We start from the raw sequence: 15,314 nt of genomic DNA on the forward strand, positions 1-15,314 counted from the left end.
GACCACTATTGGTCGACATTGACATGGTCGACATGGACACATGGTCGACACATGAAAAGGTCGACATGAGTTTTTTAACTTTTTTTTCTTTTGGGGAACTTTTTCATACTTTACGATCCACATGGACTACGATTGGAACGGTAAAGTGTGCCGAGCGAAGCGGTAGCGGAGCGAAGGCACCATGCCCAAAGCATGGCGAGCGAAGCGAGCCATGCGAGGGGACGCGGTGCACTAATTGGGGTTCCCAGTCACTTTACGCAAAAAACGACACCAAAAAAAGTAAAAAAACTCATGTTGACCTTTTCATGTGTCGACCATTTTCATGTGTCGACCATGTGTCCATGTCGACCATGTCAATGTCGACCAATAGTGGTCGACCTAATGACTGTCGACCATAACATGGTCGACCATTCATACCGGAACCCTCCTAGTGTCCCTAGTGCTCAGAGAGGAGGGGGGCCAGAAGGAGACTGCACATGGGCCTCCTCCTCTCTTGAGATCCTCCTGAAATGGCTACTGTTTTGCTATTCTTACTTTGTGTGTACAGTAAATGTCAGATTGCAGCTGTGCACATTACAACCTAACAATATACTGTAAATACCATTTTCAATTTAGTGAGGTGCAATGTGGTTTTATGGTTTTTTTTTTTTACTGTTATATTACAGTGTCTATTACAGATATAATTTGCCAAAGCCTATTGCGTTAAGTCAGTGTTTCTCAGCCATAGTCCTCAAGTACCCCCAACAGCTCATATTTTCTAGATTTCTTTAATCATATACAGGTAATTTCCTGAGTCAGCATTTATGCGACCTGTTTCCTTACTGAAATCCTGGAAACATGACCTGTTGGGGATACTTGAGGACTTGAGTTGAGAAAAAAAACAACAGAGGGGTGCTGGAAGGGTTTCGGGTGTATTCTGATTATTCAGGCCCGACATTGCCTCTGTGGAGGAGGAGAAACGTCCCTGCGGGAGATGTGTCTGCTCCTCCACATCTTGCCATGCCCCACAGGAACTCTCTTCTAGCATTTTTGGCCATACCTCCCAGAATTTAGCCAACGCCTCCTGTTTCAGCTACTCTAGTCAGCATGGTCATACCGCAAATAGGTGGTGACCACGCCTGACAACACAGATGCTAAAAGATTAATTTTATTCTTACACACTAATATTAAGGGGACAATTCAGCTTGGCGGGATGTGCTCACATATACAACATATACTACACATGCAACATTGCAGGCTTTCCTGTGCATCTCTATGGTTGATGTTGTTGGACATATGGGCTAGCTGTAATGCCATCCAAGTTGGCCAGAGGTGCGGGTTGCCGGACCAACTTGGACGTTTTTTTAAAGCGGCAAACGTTTACAAGGCAAACACATTTCATCCGGCCGTATGTGCCTTTCCACATAATAGAATTGCTTCCTAAAAATATAGGGGCAGATATATTAACTTGGAGAAGGCATAAGGAAGTGATAAACCAGCGATAGGTGCAAGGTGATAAAGGCAGCAGCCAATCAGATCCTAACTGTTAATTTACATATTCGAGCTGATTGGCTGGTGCGTTTATCACCTTGCACATATCACTGGTTTATCACTTCCTTATGCCTTCTCCAGGTTAATACATCTGCCCCCTTATGCCTTCCAGTAGTCCTTAATTGGCAGTACTATACTGAATCATGGACCTCAAGTGAGGGCTTATTAAAAAGTGATAGAGGTCTCAATCAAGTGTACTTGAGACTGGGTGGGTTCAGTAGGGTTACAGGGTCCAAGATGGGGCTTTATTTTACTCTGATTTTGCACTTTTTGCTATTGAGAAATGCAATATTGTAATACATAAAAAATAAAATGAACATTTCATAGGAGCATATTTGAATGCTCCTATTAAATGTGAATACCAAAGTAAATGAAATGTAATTTGTTTCCAGTTACTTCTGCAATATAATTCACATATAATTTCCACTGGATTTTAGTTTTAGTTTTCTTTAATTCATATATTTGTGCAACACACCCAGAAACCATATTTAGACACACAGGTAGAAAGATATACGTAAGGTAAAAAATAGAGAGTGAGAAATAGATTGGTCATTAGAGCGATAGATCAATCAAAAGATAGTTTGATCATTAGAGATAGACAGACACACAGATAGATAGATAGATAGATAGATAGATAGATAGATAGAATTCAGCCGCCTCATTTCACATCTAATATTATAGAACTCTTACATTCAGCAATTTGCTCTTGTAACACCAGGGGGCCTGTGGCACCACAGAGTCCCTCTGCTAGTATCAGCAGGGTGAGCTTTTGAGTGTGGAGTATCTTAATTAATAAGTATGCTCATTAACAGATTAACATGCAAATATGTCTCATTATGAAAGAAAAAAAAACTGCGATCGGGGAAACGAGCCAACAGTGAACAGCTGAAGACAATTTGTAGACGTGTCAGTTACCTGAAATGAATGTTGTAAGAGCTTTCAGCTAACAACCCCCTTCTCTGTGGCTGAGAAGAACTGCAATATCGGGCGTACTTATTCTAATAACATAGCTACTCTGTGCAAAAGTAGCAATTCAGCAATTTTATAGCAATCAGTAATTAGTAACATTAACTAATGTTCATTATCAAGTAGGATGTCTTGTAGACCCTGCAGGATGACAGCAATAATCTAAAGTACAGTATTTTTTTTTTTTTTTTTTTTTTAAATAGAGATTTTAAATTAGAGATTGAACTACTGCATTTCCCCCCCAGAAGCCTCTGAGGTGACACATCTGTTGACATATAAATAAAGGTGGCCTGACCATTGGGAATTTCGGATGTGAAACAATAGGTTTACTGCAATTAAATACTGAATAGAATTCTTGATGCAGTGGAATGCTTTTGTGCACAACATGGGGAATGCTCGTTTTACCTGCAAACAATAGGTAGTAATTATATGTAAGCTAACCTCGCAGCTAATATTTGACCAAATTGTCCGACCTCTGAACTGTGACAAATAGAATCTGTACGGCTCTGTTAGGGCAGAATATTGGGTTGGCTGATTATCACGGCTGGCACAAGGCCTGAAGTCAACTGCTGGCCTAGAAGTGAGTAACATCGCTGAATATCACAGCAACATCGCGATTTGGTGATTGGAGTAAATGACCGGTTTTCACTGGGTGTGACCAGCTTAATAACCTAGAAAATGCTCTAATTAAAGCGCTGGTAAATACTGAAACCTATAGATTGTTATCTTTCCAGCAGGGTCATTTTCCCTGTTATTCCGGGTGTGGATCATAGGGTCGACCACACTTAGGTCAACAGCCATTAGGTTGACCACTATTGGTCGACAGTGACTAGGTCGACACCTGAAATAGGTCAACAGAGTCATTAGGTTGACATGAACAAGGTCAACATGGAAAAAGGTCGACATGAGGGGTTTCTTTGTGTCGTTTTCTTCATAAAATGACCGGGAACCCCAATTAGTGTACCGTGTCCCTTTCGTATGGCTTGCTTCGCTCGCCATGCTTCGGGCAAGGTGCCGCACTCTGTTACCGCTGCGCTCAGCACAGGTTACTGTTCCCAATCGTAGTCCACGTGGATCGTGAAGTATGAAAAAGTTAAAAAAATGAAAGCAAAAAAATTGTGAAAAACCTCATGTCAACCCTTTTCCATGCTGACATTGGCGTTTCTATAATGGGTGCAATGGGTGCGGCGCACAGGGGGCCCACACCACACCCATTGCACCCATTTTAATACTTACCTTTCCGGAGTCCAGCGCTGGGTGCTGTTATCGCGCCGGAAATCGCAGCCAAAATGGCCACCATGCATGCACGATAGCCAAATTGGTCTCCGGATCATGGCGGGTGCCATTTTTCCGAAGACCTGCGCATGCGCAGTAGACTCCGGGACAGTGCCGGAGTCTACAGCACCGTGCAGAGGAGGGGGCCCACCCGGAGGTGCACACGGGCCCCCTCCTCTGTAGAAACGCCCCTGCATGTTGACCTAGTACATGTCGACCCAGTGACCACATCGACCTACAGACCATGTCGCCCTAATGCATGTCGACCAATAGTGGTCAACCTACTGACTGTCGGCCTAAGTGTGGTCGACCTAGAGACGGATACCGTTCTTCCACAGTCCTGTTTTATGACTTTTTTGTTAACAATTATAAAGCACAATGGAATATGCTGGCGCTATATAAATAAATATTAACAAATAAAGTAATTCAAACTAGAACAAAGACAAATCAATTCCCGTTAGTTATATTACTGTCGTTAAAGTCACCGCTGCCTGTGACTGCAGCACCTTGGAACGCCAGCCTGGAGTTCTGACATAAACTCCGGCAGATGGGGGGGATATCAGCGTAACTTATTATTCGCATCAACAACCACCATCTGTGGGATCTTACTGTACACTCACACTTCAGGCTGTGATCTCAGGCACCTCAACAGACGGAATTACTGAAAGTGGTGGATCCCGGTAATGGGACAACCATAGCCTTGTTGAAAGCAGCGTGTTGGTTCTGTCTGCACAGATAAGACATTTGGGTAGGATATTCGTTTTAACAGGCAACACATTGTTCTTCCTGCAGGAACATTCTTTAGATCTTACCATGACTGCCCATTTACCATGCAGTTTGATTAATGACATTGGACCTTATCACGCCAGCTGGGAAGTTATTTCATGAGGCTGTTGTTTTATTAATACGTTATTACAAAAAAATAAAAAACCTCCCGCATTTCAGCTACATAGAGTTTCAATACTTTTTCGAATGAGACATAACTCAGAAATGATGAGTTTGTTGGCAGCTGTTATGATTTGTTCTGACCTTTCATGACTTATTGCAGAGCTGCGTGGATTGCACTTTAACAGGTATTTGAGTTGCTGTACTATTTTGGTCTTTTACATACAATTTCTCTTTTTGTTGTTCCATACTTAGATCATGGAAATTCCACATTTACTAAAAGATTACATTTTGATTGTCGGATTATCTATGATTTGTACAAAGTGAAAAATGATAGTTTAACATGAATGTCATTTCTACAATTATTAATACTTTTTACTGTTATATTCTAAGGGGGTATCCAATTAGCCGTGATAATGCTCTCGTTTTGCACACCTATCCTATTCCAAAATGGCGATAATGGGATTTGCGCAATAATTCTAGCCAGAAAAAGCTGAGATAAGTATAGGAGAAAGATCTGCCTGTACCCCAAAAAAGCCAAACTAATATAGGAAAACATTATAGAAGTCTTTTAGTGACATAATAAAACTATTTGGTGTAATTAAATTGGGTCAAATGGCAAAGATATGTATTTAAAAAAAAAATGTGAAAAAATGGTATAAAGCTATTTCCCCCCCCCCCCCCCCCCCCCCCAGCAAATTAAGTGCTCTCATTAGATTTGGGGTACATGACAAATGGTTAATTTTAGAATACTTGAAAAAAAAAAAGTGGAAACGGACCGATTACTCCCACCTGCAAGTCTAAAAACACTTGTCCCATTCATAAAGCACCCCAATATACATGTCCCATACCTTGTACCCCAATTTCCATCACTTTGCATTTTTTACCCCACAAATGACATGACATTATTGGCTAATTAAAATAATAAAAAGTATATGAGTGCCTAATTAGTCATTTAGGAAGGGGGGGGGGGGGGGGGGGGGACCCAGGGGTTCTGAACCAAATCCCCATATTGTTACCTTAAAATAGGGATTTTGCACTACTTATCAGCTGCCCAGAGATGGTGAAGATTAAGCTGCGATAAACCCTATGGAGACTTTTCGCCCATAACTTTTCACAGCTAATTGGATACCAAGTTATTGCAAATGCGATCAAATATCGCAAAACTGCGTTATCGCAGCTTATTGGATACCCCCCTAAATATTAAATAATAATACTATATTAAAATACATTAAATTATATAATAAACGTGAAACTTTTATTTATACATTCAATATTTAATCAAATCTGATGCCATCGCTTATAATCAATGAGTTCACGTGGACATCATTTAGTTGATAAAGTGACTTCCTAGTATAATGCTGTATTAGAACAGTGATATTCATATGTTAAAGATAACATCTCCACTGAAAACTCAAAATACTTATAAATATAATACAGAATGTAGAACAAGGAAGGTTAAATTGATAATCGGCTCATAACTGCACTTGGAGTTTATTTTACACTTAAAATATATTTAAAAGAAAAAAAGAAAAAGAAAACAAATAGTAACAACTGTGTCGTTTTAACAATAACATAAACAGTATGGCAAACAGATTAGAACATATAAGATTTAAGACATCTAAAGGCCAGTTTTTGCATTGCCTTGGTATTGTGATAGCCAATTCAGTGTAACCGCATATTGAGTATTAAGCATTCGCTATATATAACAAGGCTGTGAGAACAAGGTGTGGCGCATCAACGGGATACGAGTTAAAAGAGGTGTTTTTCGGGTCTGTTTCTGAGAAATGCAAACATCGCTTTTTTTTCAGTATCGACCCTACCTCTGGCGTCATTGCGGTTGTTTTTACTGTGTTGCAGATTGTGTAGAGGGAGGCAGATGCGGGGAAATTGGCATATGGTACTTTCCCGTATACGTCACAATTTGCAAAATTTGTGGAAACATACGCTAATGATTAATCACCTTTAAATTGTCCGAAATGATATTTTGTGCAACAAGCGTACAGTGGCTTTGCTGCAGAAGCAGTGCCGTATATTTCATATGCACGTTATACCATAGGGCTGAATTTTCTGAAACTTGCTCAGTATAAATGTTCTGGATTTTCAGGAGTCTCGTCTGATTTTTAGGTGTCATTTCAATGGCTCAGTACTGTTTGGGCCTTATTGTCTTCTAAATCAAGTTAAACTTTTCAGTATACCAAGTAAACTGAAGCCAGGCATTTTAATATTCCAGGTACCCAAAAGTAAGTATACAAATATGCTACCATTCTAGTATTAGGTTTTATACACTCAGTACATCAACTAGGTAGAAACCGGCAATGTGCAGCTCTCTCGCTGTAGGTGAATTGCAAGTCTTCAGTCTGGCACATGTAGCTCAACAAAGGTGATTGCTGGCCACACATAAAGGGTTCTTGATCTGGTTGCTTAGCCCAATCACCAAATAATTGTTACCCTGACCATTGTGGATGATCGGCTATTGAACCGAATTACTGAATCGCAGTGTTCTCCCATAACTTTATAGACATAATGATATTTTGCAGTGAGCCTAATGAACAGCCAATAGATACTGATTTTGCAATTGCTTTATGACCACATGCAGCAAATTTAGTCCACTATGGTACAACTGGCCAATCATATTGCAGCCCTGTGTGGCTACACCAAGACACTAAGGTGACAAATTCTCCATGTACAGTATGTGTGGATATTAGGGTCTATTTACTAAGCCTTGGATGGAGATAAAGGGCACTGAGATAAGGTACCAGCCAATCAGCTCCTAACTGCCATGTCACGGGCTGTGTTTGAGAAATGACAGTTAGGAGCTGATTGGCTGGTGCATTATCTCCATGCACTTTATCTCCATCCAAGGCTTAGTAAATAGAACCCTTAGTATGAAATCATGGCTGTTTGGACCCCGGCGGTCAGGAGACCAACGCCAGGATTCCGCCACCAAGAATAATGGCGGGGAGTGCAGCGTGTCCCCTTGCGGGCTCGCTGCACTCGCCACGCTTCGGGCCCGGTGGCGACCTTCGGATTCCGACTGCTGGTATTTCACTGGGTGTCGGGATTCAGGCGCCGGTATCCTGACCGACGTGATCCCAGCAGCCGGCAACTTGATTGCCAGTGCCACCCGTATGCGTATACATTAATAAGGATATTATATATACTCACAATAGCCATTGGTTGTACTAGATGCTTTATCACTGCCCACAGGAGGAGAGCTGGTCCCTAACTGGACATCTAATTAACTTGTTACCATACTGCAGTAAAACAATGCACTTGCTCCAATACAGCCGAGATTGCTACCTACAGTCCTCTAGGCACAAATCGTCATTTATTTTCCATTACACACTTGGTCATAAGTATAAGTTGTTATTATTATTCACTTCAGCATTTTAACTATAGATACTTGATACACTAGTTGATATATTACATATTGGCAGAGTATTCTGAGAATGCTGTCTGACTCCACAGACCCATTATATCATTACTAATAGTTTCCATGAAAGCCCCACGACTAATACATTCTGTAATTATTTACCAGTGCAAGCTATTCCGGAAGAATGCGGCACTACCAGTTTCCAGCCATCAGGCCACATCAGAAGGACCAGAGTTATCAGGGTAATAATGAATTGCCTCCCTAAAGATTAACTTGATTTGGTTAGTCAGAATAAAGGATTCATCTGTCTGCATGGCCAGCGCAATCTGCATAAAGAGAAAAGATCCAGCCTCCCACCAGATTATACCAATCGGCTCCAGGATAAAGGAACCGAGTCCCCAGTAGATTAAACTGTGCAATAATGAAAGGCTGAGACCCCAATTGATTTGTCAAAAAGGGAATTGAGAATTCATTTCCATACAGCCTGTGCCCTGAATATATGGTCTCTATGTTTGCGAGATTAAGTCCCATTAATAAATAAATAAATATAAAAAGCCTTTTCCTCTGCGTTTCTTTGAATTTTGTATAATTTATGTACTGACAGATGTGTTTGTCTTGAGCCAGAGGGTTGTCATGGAGGTGAAACTGGCATGTGAAGTGTGAGACCTTAGCGCAGACAATGAAATCACGTAAAATAGGAAAATCTATTGAGATAATTACCCTTTTCTTCTTATTTCTTGCTTCTGGGGGCAAATGGGGATGAAAAATGTCAAAACTCCACCTGCATTTAGTATTAATTTACAGGAGTGGTATAAGAAGTGTGCAAGGAATGTACACAAATATATATTTCTGTGTTTGTTTTACCCTATAAGAGTTAAATGTGTGTGTGTGTGTGTGTGTGTGTGTGTGTGTGTGTGTGTGTGTGTGTGTATGTGTGTGTATACACACATACATACATACATACATATATACACACACATATATATATGTTATATACATATATGTATATATATATATATATACACACACACACACATATATATATATATATATATATATATATATATATAGGTTGAGTAACCCTTATCCAAAATCACACATTTTTGGTTCCCCTACTGAGATAATGACACATATTTATATATATATATATATATATATATATATATATATATATATATATACATATATATATATATATATATATATACATATTATATATCTATAATATATCTATATATACACATAATATATTATATATATATGTCAGCAAGGGACCCAAAAATTTGGGATTTTGAAATTTGGAGAAGGAATACTCAACCTGTATATATATATATATATATATATATATATATATATATATATATATATATATAATAAAACCAGCCAAATAGGCAACCAATTGCAACCTAAATTGTACACACGACTTTAGCAATAATAGTAACACATTGAATATAAATAAAAAATAGATTTCATACACAAATATCATAAAATATTTTGGCATGTGAAGATGACACATACATAAAATAAGAACGGCAATCTTTAGGATAATATTCATACCCATCTTGCTTGCCACTTACCTCTGTCTTCCTGATGACTGTCAGATGATTTAAAAAAACATGCCCCAAACAGCCCCTACTTATAGCGCAAGGAAGCGCAGTGACATCCCCACCACTGACACTGCCTCTGACCTCACGGAAATTGCCCACTTTATCATTTCGCATAAAAACAAACGTCTCTGATTTTTTTGTTTGTTACTTTTTATATTTTTAAGACATCTGCAGTTCACGTAGAGAAAAGGTTAAAATATCAGTGAAACCGCAAAGGGAAAAGAATTATCACTTAGTTCCTATCAGTTCTGTACATTTTATCTCTATCTCTTTACATTGTAGGAATGCCTCCTAGACCCCCATTTATTTATTTTTTTAATCTATGTCATTCATTTCAAAACTTCTGTATTTATTTATTTTATTTTTTTTCATACCAGACTACGGTTAGTCTTAGATTACAGAAGAGTCCGCTCTCCTCCTCGGGGTACTTAGATCGGAGAGATGTTGAAGTGGACAAGACATGAGCACTGAACGATACTCTGGGACTATAGTAAGCTCAGCCTGGTAACACCGGCCCCGCTAGCCTTTACACTTCTGTAGAACCTAAGCATGGAAGGTCAGTGGCAATTTGTTGAATCGTAAGGTTAGGCTCACAAACGACGTAGTCAACTTATCATCAAATCTACTTCTAACGGGAAAGTTTATTGACATATACAATGTTGTGATTTTACGCTTAGAGTTTAGGTGGAAAAAAAATCTAAATTATGGGCAAAACCTTGGCAAGTCTCTATAAAGCTCTCAGAACAGAAATATCTTTTGTCTTGATGCCAATGTAAGGGATGAGGAGACCTAACACAAGTGGCATGTTTCCCAAGTTAAATGAAGGCGAGTGATAACTCATTAAATAAACATAATTTATTATCAATACCTCTTTAAACCAAATTCCATTCTGTGACCGACATGAACAAGCTGCTTATGAGAAATGAAATACCATTAGACCTTAGCTATTACGGCCCATTAAAATTATTTCTGCATTGCTATAACCCAAACAATATAAAGTGAGTGGAGTATCTGATTGGAATAGATTCAGCAGACTTAGGGAAAAAAGTTCTTCTTATTAGGATATTAGTAATGTGGTTTGGTTTGTATAAGCTACATTTCAGGTATTGATTGTTTTTGTTTTGTTTTTTCAGATTTACTCCAAGCGCTGTTTCTTGTTTTATTTTCTAATTTGCAATTTCTAAACTACGCAGAGGTTTATTTTCTGTCAGCAACTGAAGTGATTTATAAGCATGCCCATTATATTTATTATCTTATTGTAATATTCATTAGCACCATTGTTCTGTCTTTACGTTTTTATCTGGGAGGGGGTTCAGACTTATATAAAATATAGTTAATAGATCTTACATAAAAATTTCAGCAACTCGTGTAACATACAAATCACAAAGGTCTACCTGAGGAGGGGGCACATTCTTAGACTTAGGGGTATATTTACTCAAGGTGGATTTTTATCACTATAACATCGATAAAAATCGATGTTGGGCTTCCAAGGCTAAACACACATTTACTAACATTTAAACAGAAATATAAAAATCATTTGTTAGTAATTGTGTGTTTCATCCCCTGAAGCCCAACATCGTTTCAGATCGAGTTTCATCAATTTGAATATGATAAAAATCAATGAAAAACATTCTTTACTAAATAAACCCCTTGATTTACTTCTGTGCTTATAGTGCATTAGAATACAGCATGTAACGACTGATTAAACTGAATAATGTGTGGTTACTAATCACAGTATACTGTATGAAACAAAGACAATTACCTCTGTGTGGTTCTCCACATATACAGCGTATATAGATTGCAAGCTCTTCTGTCACCATCTGAATTGGTTTCTCCATTGCCTGCTACGTACTGCCCTGTTGTACACACCTGTGGATGATGTTAACGCTGTATATGTAAATTATATTAATGGAACAGAAAATTCAATACCCAACGGACACACATATTCTTTATTACAGTTCTATTGGCCTTACAGGAAATAATATTCTATTTAAAGCTTATTTTGATTATGGATATTACACTTCCTACAATGTAGCTGACAATTGTTGATTGGCATTTGTCGATTCTACAACTACAACCACACGGTGGGACCTACACAATACACAAGGGGAACCGACAGTGTACTGCAGGGCCTCTAGGCAGGGAATAGGTTAAGGACACAGCGCTGCTGGCTTCGGAGACCAACTGGAATGTCTTACTAGGTGTCTGCCTGCTAAGTTTGAAAGGCTGACACAGCTGTCCCCCGGGTCTGTTTCTGATGTCCCTGTGAGCCACCAAAAATAACACTATTGTCCCCCCGAACTGGCAGATATTAATATTAAACATTTCCTTAAATCACAATTTTCTTACCATGAGGCTGTGTCCTCCCCTCTGCAGAGTCACGCCGGTCACTGTATCGATGAGACTCTTTCTTGTTCACGCTGTCTGTAATGTTGACCGGAGACATAGCTGGTACGGTGTGCTGTTTAAACGGGGCACAGTGCCTCTCGTACAGCTGGGCTGCTATAGACCTTCAGGTACAGGCTCTGTCTTTTATCTCAAGAGTGCCCTTTCATCTTGAAGCTAAGAGCTGACGTCATATCAACCCATTGTGCCCGATAGAGGGACACAGATTCTGCTACATCCAGACAGAGAACCTAATAGAATTAGGTCTGGGTTCCTGAAATAAAAGGCATTGTAGAAGTATATTGCTCGGAGGACTGCAAATGTTGCTGTGTCACTTTTTATTGCTATACAAGACTCATCTCATGTTTATTTGAATTAAGTCCTAAAGCTTTCACCTGAAATCACGCACAGCAAGAATTCAATAAAGGCTACAGTAGTTTCACTATTCCAAATGCAAGTTTTACCTGTTGCCTACATATGCTGGAAGTAGTCATTTTGTGTCATGAATCAATATTCAAGCTATCCATGCAATAGAGCAGGGATTCCATTCCCAAGCAGGGGCATCGACAGCTCTGCTGGGCCCGGATACTTCGAGGGGTTGTGGCCAATGCGAGGAGGTGTGGCCAGACTCCCTCCTTAGGTATGTAAAAAATAAAAGTTTATGTGCAGCCATGTGCCCCGCACAGGGGGCCGGTGGTGAAGGATCTGGTGGGCAGTGGACGGTCTAGTGTGATCGCAGGAGAGAGTGGACTGACTGCTTCTGCAGCTGCCTCTCTCCCCAGCCCAGCACACAGCAGTGTGTGCCGTGTGCTGGGCTGGGGAGTAAGGCTGCTGCCTGCTCCTCTCTCTGCCTGCCCGAAGTGCTGCCTGGAACAGGGAAGGAGGTAGGCAGTGGGACCCAGCCCCCGCCGAGTCCCTCCAACCGGCCTGGCAAAGAGAGTACCGTACCCACCCCTCCTTGCTGCCATTGTTCCCAAGCACAGTCCTGTTCCCAAGCACAGTCCTCATGGCACGCTAATAGTCCATGTTTTATGGATAACAAAACTTGAGGACAACTGACTTAATTAGTACTTCAGGTATTTCGATTTAACCATGTGCACTTAAGCCTGGCTATCACTACAACCTGGACTGCTAGTGTGCCTTGAGGACTGAGGTTGGGAGACACTGCACCAGAGGCTAGTGACATTTCTCTCTATATTGATTTCACCAGATGCCTCATTGATGTCACTAATTCCCTGTGAACTGGTCGGCTGAATATTGGATCCTAAAATGGTTGACTCCCTCTGAATAGATAACAGGTAGACTTTCATTCTTATTGCGCTAAACCAGAGGCGTAACTAGGGTGTTTGGTGCCTAGCGCAAATGAAAAAATGGTGCCCCCCCTCCCCCCCCAAACCATGCCAAAAAAGTTTCTGGTGCCCCCACCATTGCCATATGAAAAGTAAAGAATTTGCTCCAAAAAGGGGGTATGGCCTCACTGCAAGGGGTGTGGAATTGCTGGATAAGACTACCTTATTCCCCAGTTTTGCAACCTGCACGCCCAGACGTTGGTCACCACAGGAAAAAAAAAATCCTGATTCATGCATCATGCACCACACCAAAATGCCCCTTACACATTATGCCACACACCATAATGCCCATTATACATTATGCTACACACCGTAATGCCCATTACACATTATGTCACACACGTAATGCCTGTGACACATTATGCTACACATCGCAATGCCCATTACACATTATGCCACACATCGTAATGCCTGTGAAACATCATGCCACACACACCACAATGCCCATTATACATTATGCCACAGATCATAATACCCCTAATTAGATTATGCCACACATCGTAATGCCGATTACACATTATGCCACACATCATAATGCCTGTGACACATTATGCCACACATCACAATGCCCATTACACATTATGCCACATATCGTAATGCCTGTGACTAATTATGCCACACACTGCAATGCCCATTATACATTATGCCACACACCACAATGCCCATGATACATTATGCAACAATGCCCATTATGCCACACAGTAAGGCTTCTAACTACTTTTAAATTACCTGCTCGTTGCCAGGGGTTTCATGCTCTGGGTTCCATGCTCGTTGCCATGAGTGTAATGCTCTGGGTTCCAGGCTCGTTGCCAGGGGTGTAATGCTCTGGGTTCCAGGCTTATTGCCAGGGGTGTAATGCTCATTGCCAGGGGTTTCATACTCTGGGTGTCATGCTCATAGCCAGGGGTGTAATGCTCGTTGCCAGGGGTTTCATGCTCTGGGTGTCATGCTCTTTGCCATGGGTGTAATGCTCGTTGCCAGGGGTTTCATGCTCTGGGTGTCATGCTCGTAGTCAGGGGTGTAATTCTCGTTGCCAGGGGTTTCATGCTCTGGGTTCCAGGCTCATAGGCTCATTGGCGCCAGCACTAAGCGCTCCCAGCATTTCTGGGTAAAGCTATATTGTAGTGTTCCCTGTAAGATGCTAGAGGTCCAGTATTAACTCTAGCACCTGTCTTCTCCAAGGAAGGACACTTAGCAGATTTACATGTGGATGACTATTCCGCATGAGAATCTGCTTAAACAGTGGTGCCGCCTTCTAAGCCTGGCACCTCCAAAGGCAGTCTCAGTCTGTATACATATAACTGCGGGCAGGAGAGTGAGAACTGTGAGAGGCAATAGGGGAAGATGTATGGGTAGTGCCAGTAAACTTATAACAAAGGGGGAAGAAGGTGGGAGGGAGGACATGGGGAGAAGAAGAGAGAGAGAAAGAGAAAGGTTCGAGGAGAGAGATAAGGAGGAGACAGATAGAGAGAGGGAGGAGGATAAGAAAAGAGATATAGGAGAAGGGAGGAGGAGTAGGTTAGAGATATAGGAGAAGGGAGGAGGAGGAGGAGGTGGTTAGAGATACAGGAGAAAGGAGGAGGAGGTGGTTAGAGATATAGGAGAAGGGAGGAGGAGGAGGTTAGAGATATAGGAGAAGGGAGGAGGAGGAGGAGTTTAGAGATATAGGAGAAGTGAGGAGGAGAAGGTTAGAGATATAGGAGTAGGGAGGAGGAGGTTAGAGATACAGGAGAAGGGAGGAGGTTAGAGATACAGGAGAAGGGAGGAGGATGAAGAGGAGGTTAGAGATACAGGAGTAGGGAGGAGGAGGAAGAGGAGGTTAGAGATATAGGAGAAGGGAGGAGGAGGAGGTTAGAGATAAAGGAGTAGGGAGGAGGAGGAGGTTAGAGATATAGGAGAAGGGAGGAAGAGGAGGAGGTTAGAGATATAGGAGAAGGGAGG

The 15,314-nt window shown here is 41.0% G+C and overlaps 1 protein-coding gene across 3 annotated transcripts in view; it reads right to left on the reverse strand.

Moving 5' to 3' along the window:
* The window catches only part of FOXP3 (forkhead box P3), a 134,221-nt gene extending 121,943 nt beyond the window's left edge, over positions 1–12,278 (reverse strand). The window contains exons 1-2 of one of the 3 annotated variants that reach the window (XM_063936546.1): positions 11,989–12,278; positions 11,402–11,508 (exon numbers count right to left, since the gene is read on the reverse strand). The gene's annotated coding sequence lies outside the window, so the exon portion shown is untranslated. Of the gene's footprint in view, positions 1–8,752; positions 8,816–11,401; positions 11,509–11,988 lie in introns of those variants that run through there. The other 2 variants (XM_063936542.1, XM_063936545.1) reach the window with 2 other exon arrangements.
* Positions 12,279–15,314: the final 3,036 nt, after the last annotated feature.

The sequence above is a fragment of the Pseudophryne corroboree genome, chromosome 8 (genome assembly GCF_028390025.1).
Source record: "Pseudophryne corroboree isolate aPseCor3 chromosome 8, aPseCor3.hap2, whole genome shotgun sequence".
In the NCBI taxonomy this organism is placed as follows: domain Eukaryota; kingdom Metazoa; phylum Chordata; class Amphibia; order Anura; family Myobatrachidae; genus Pseudophryne; species Pseudophryne corroboree.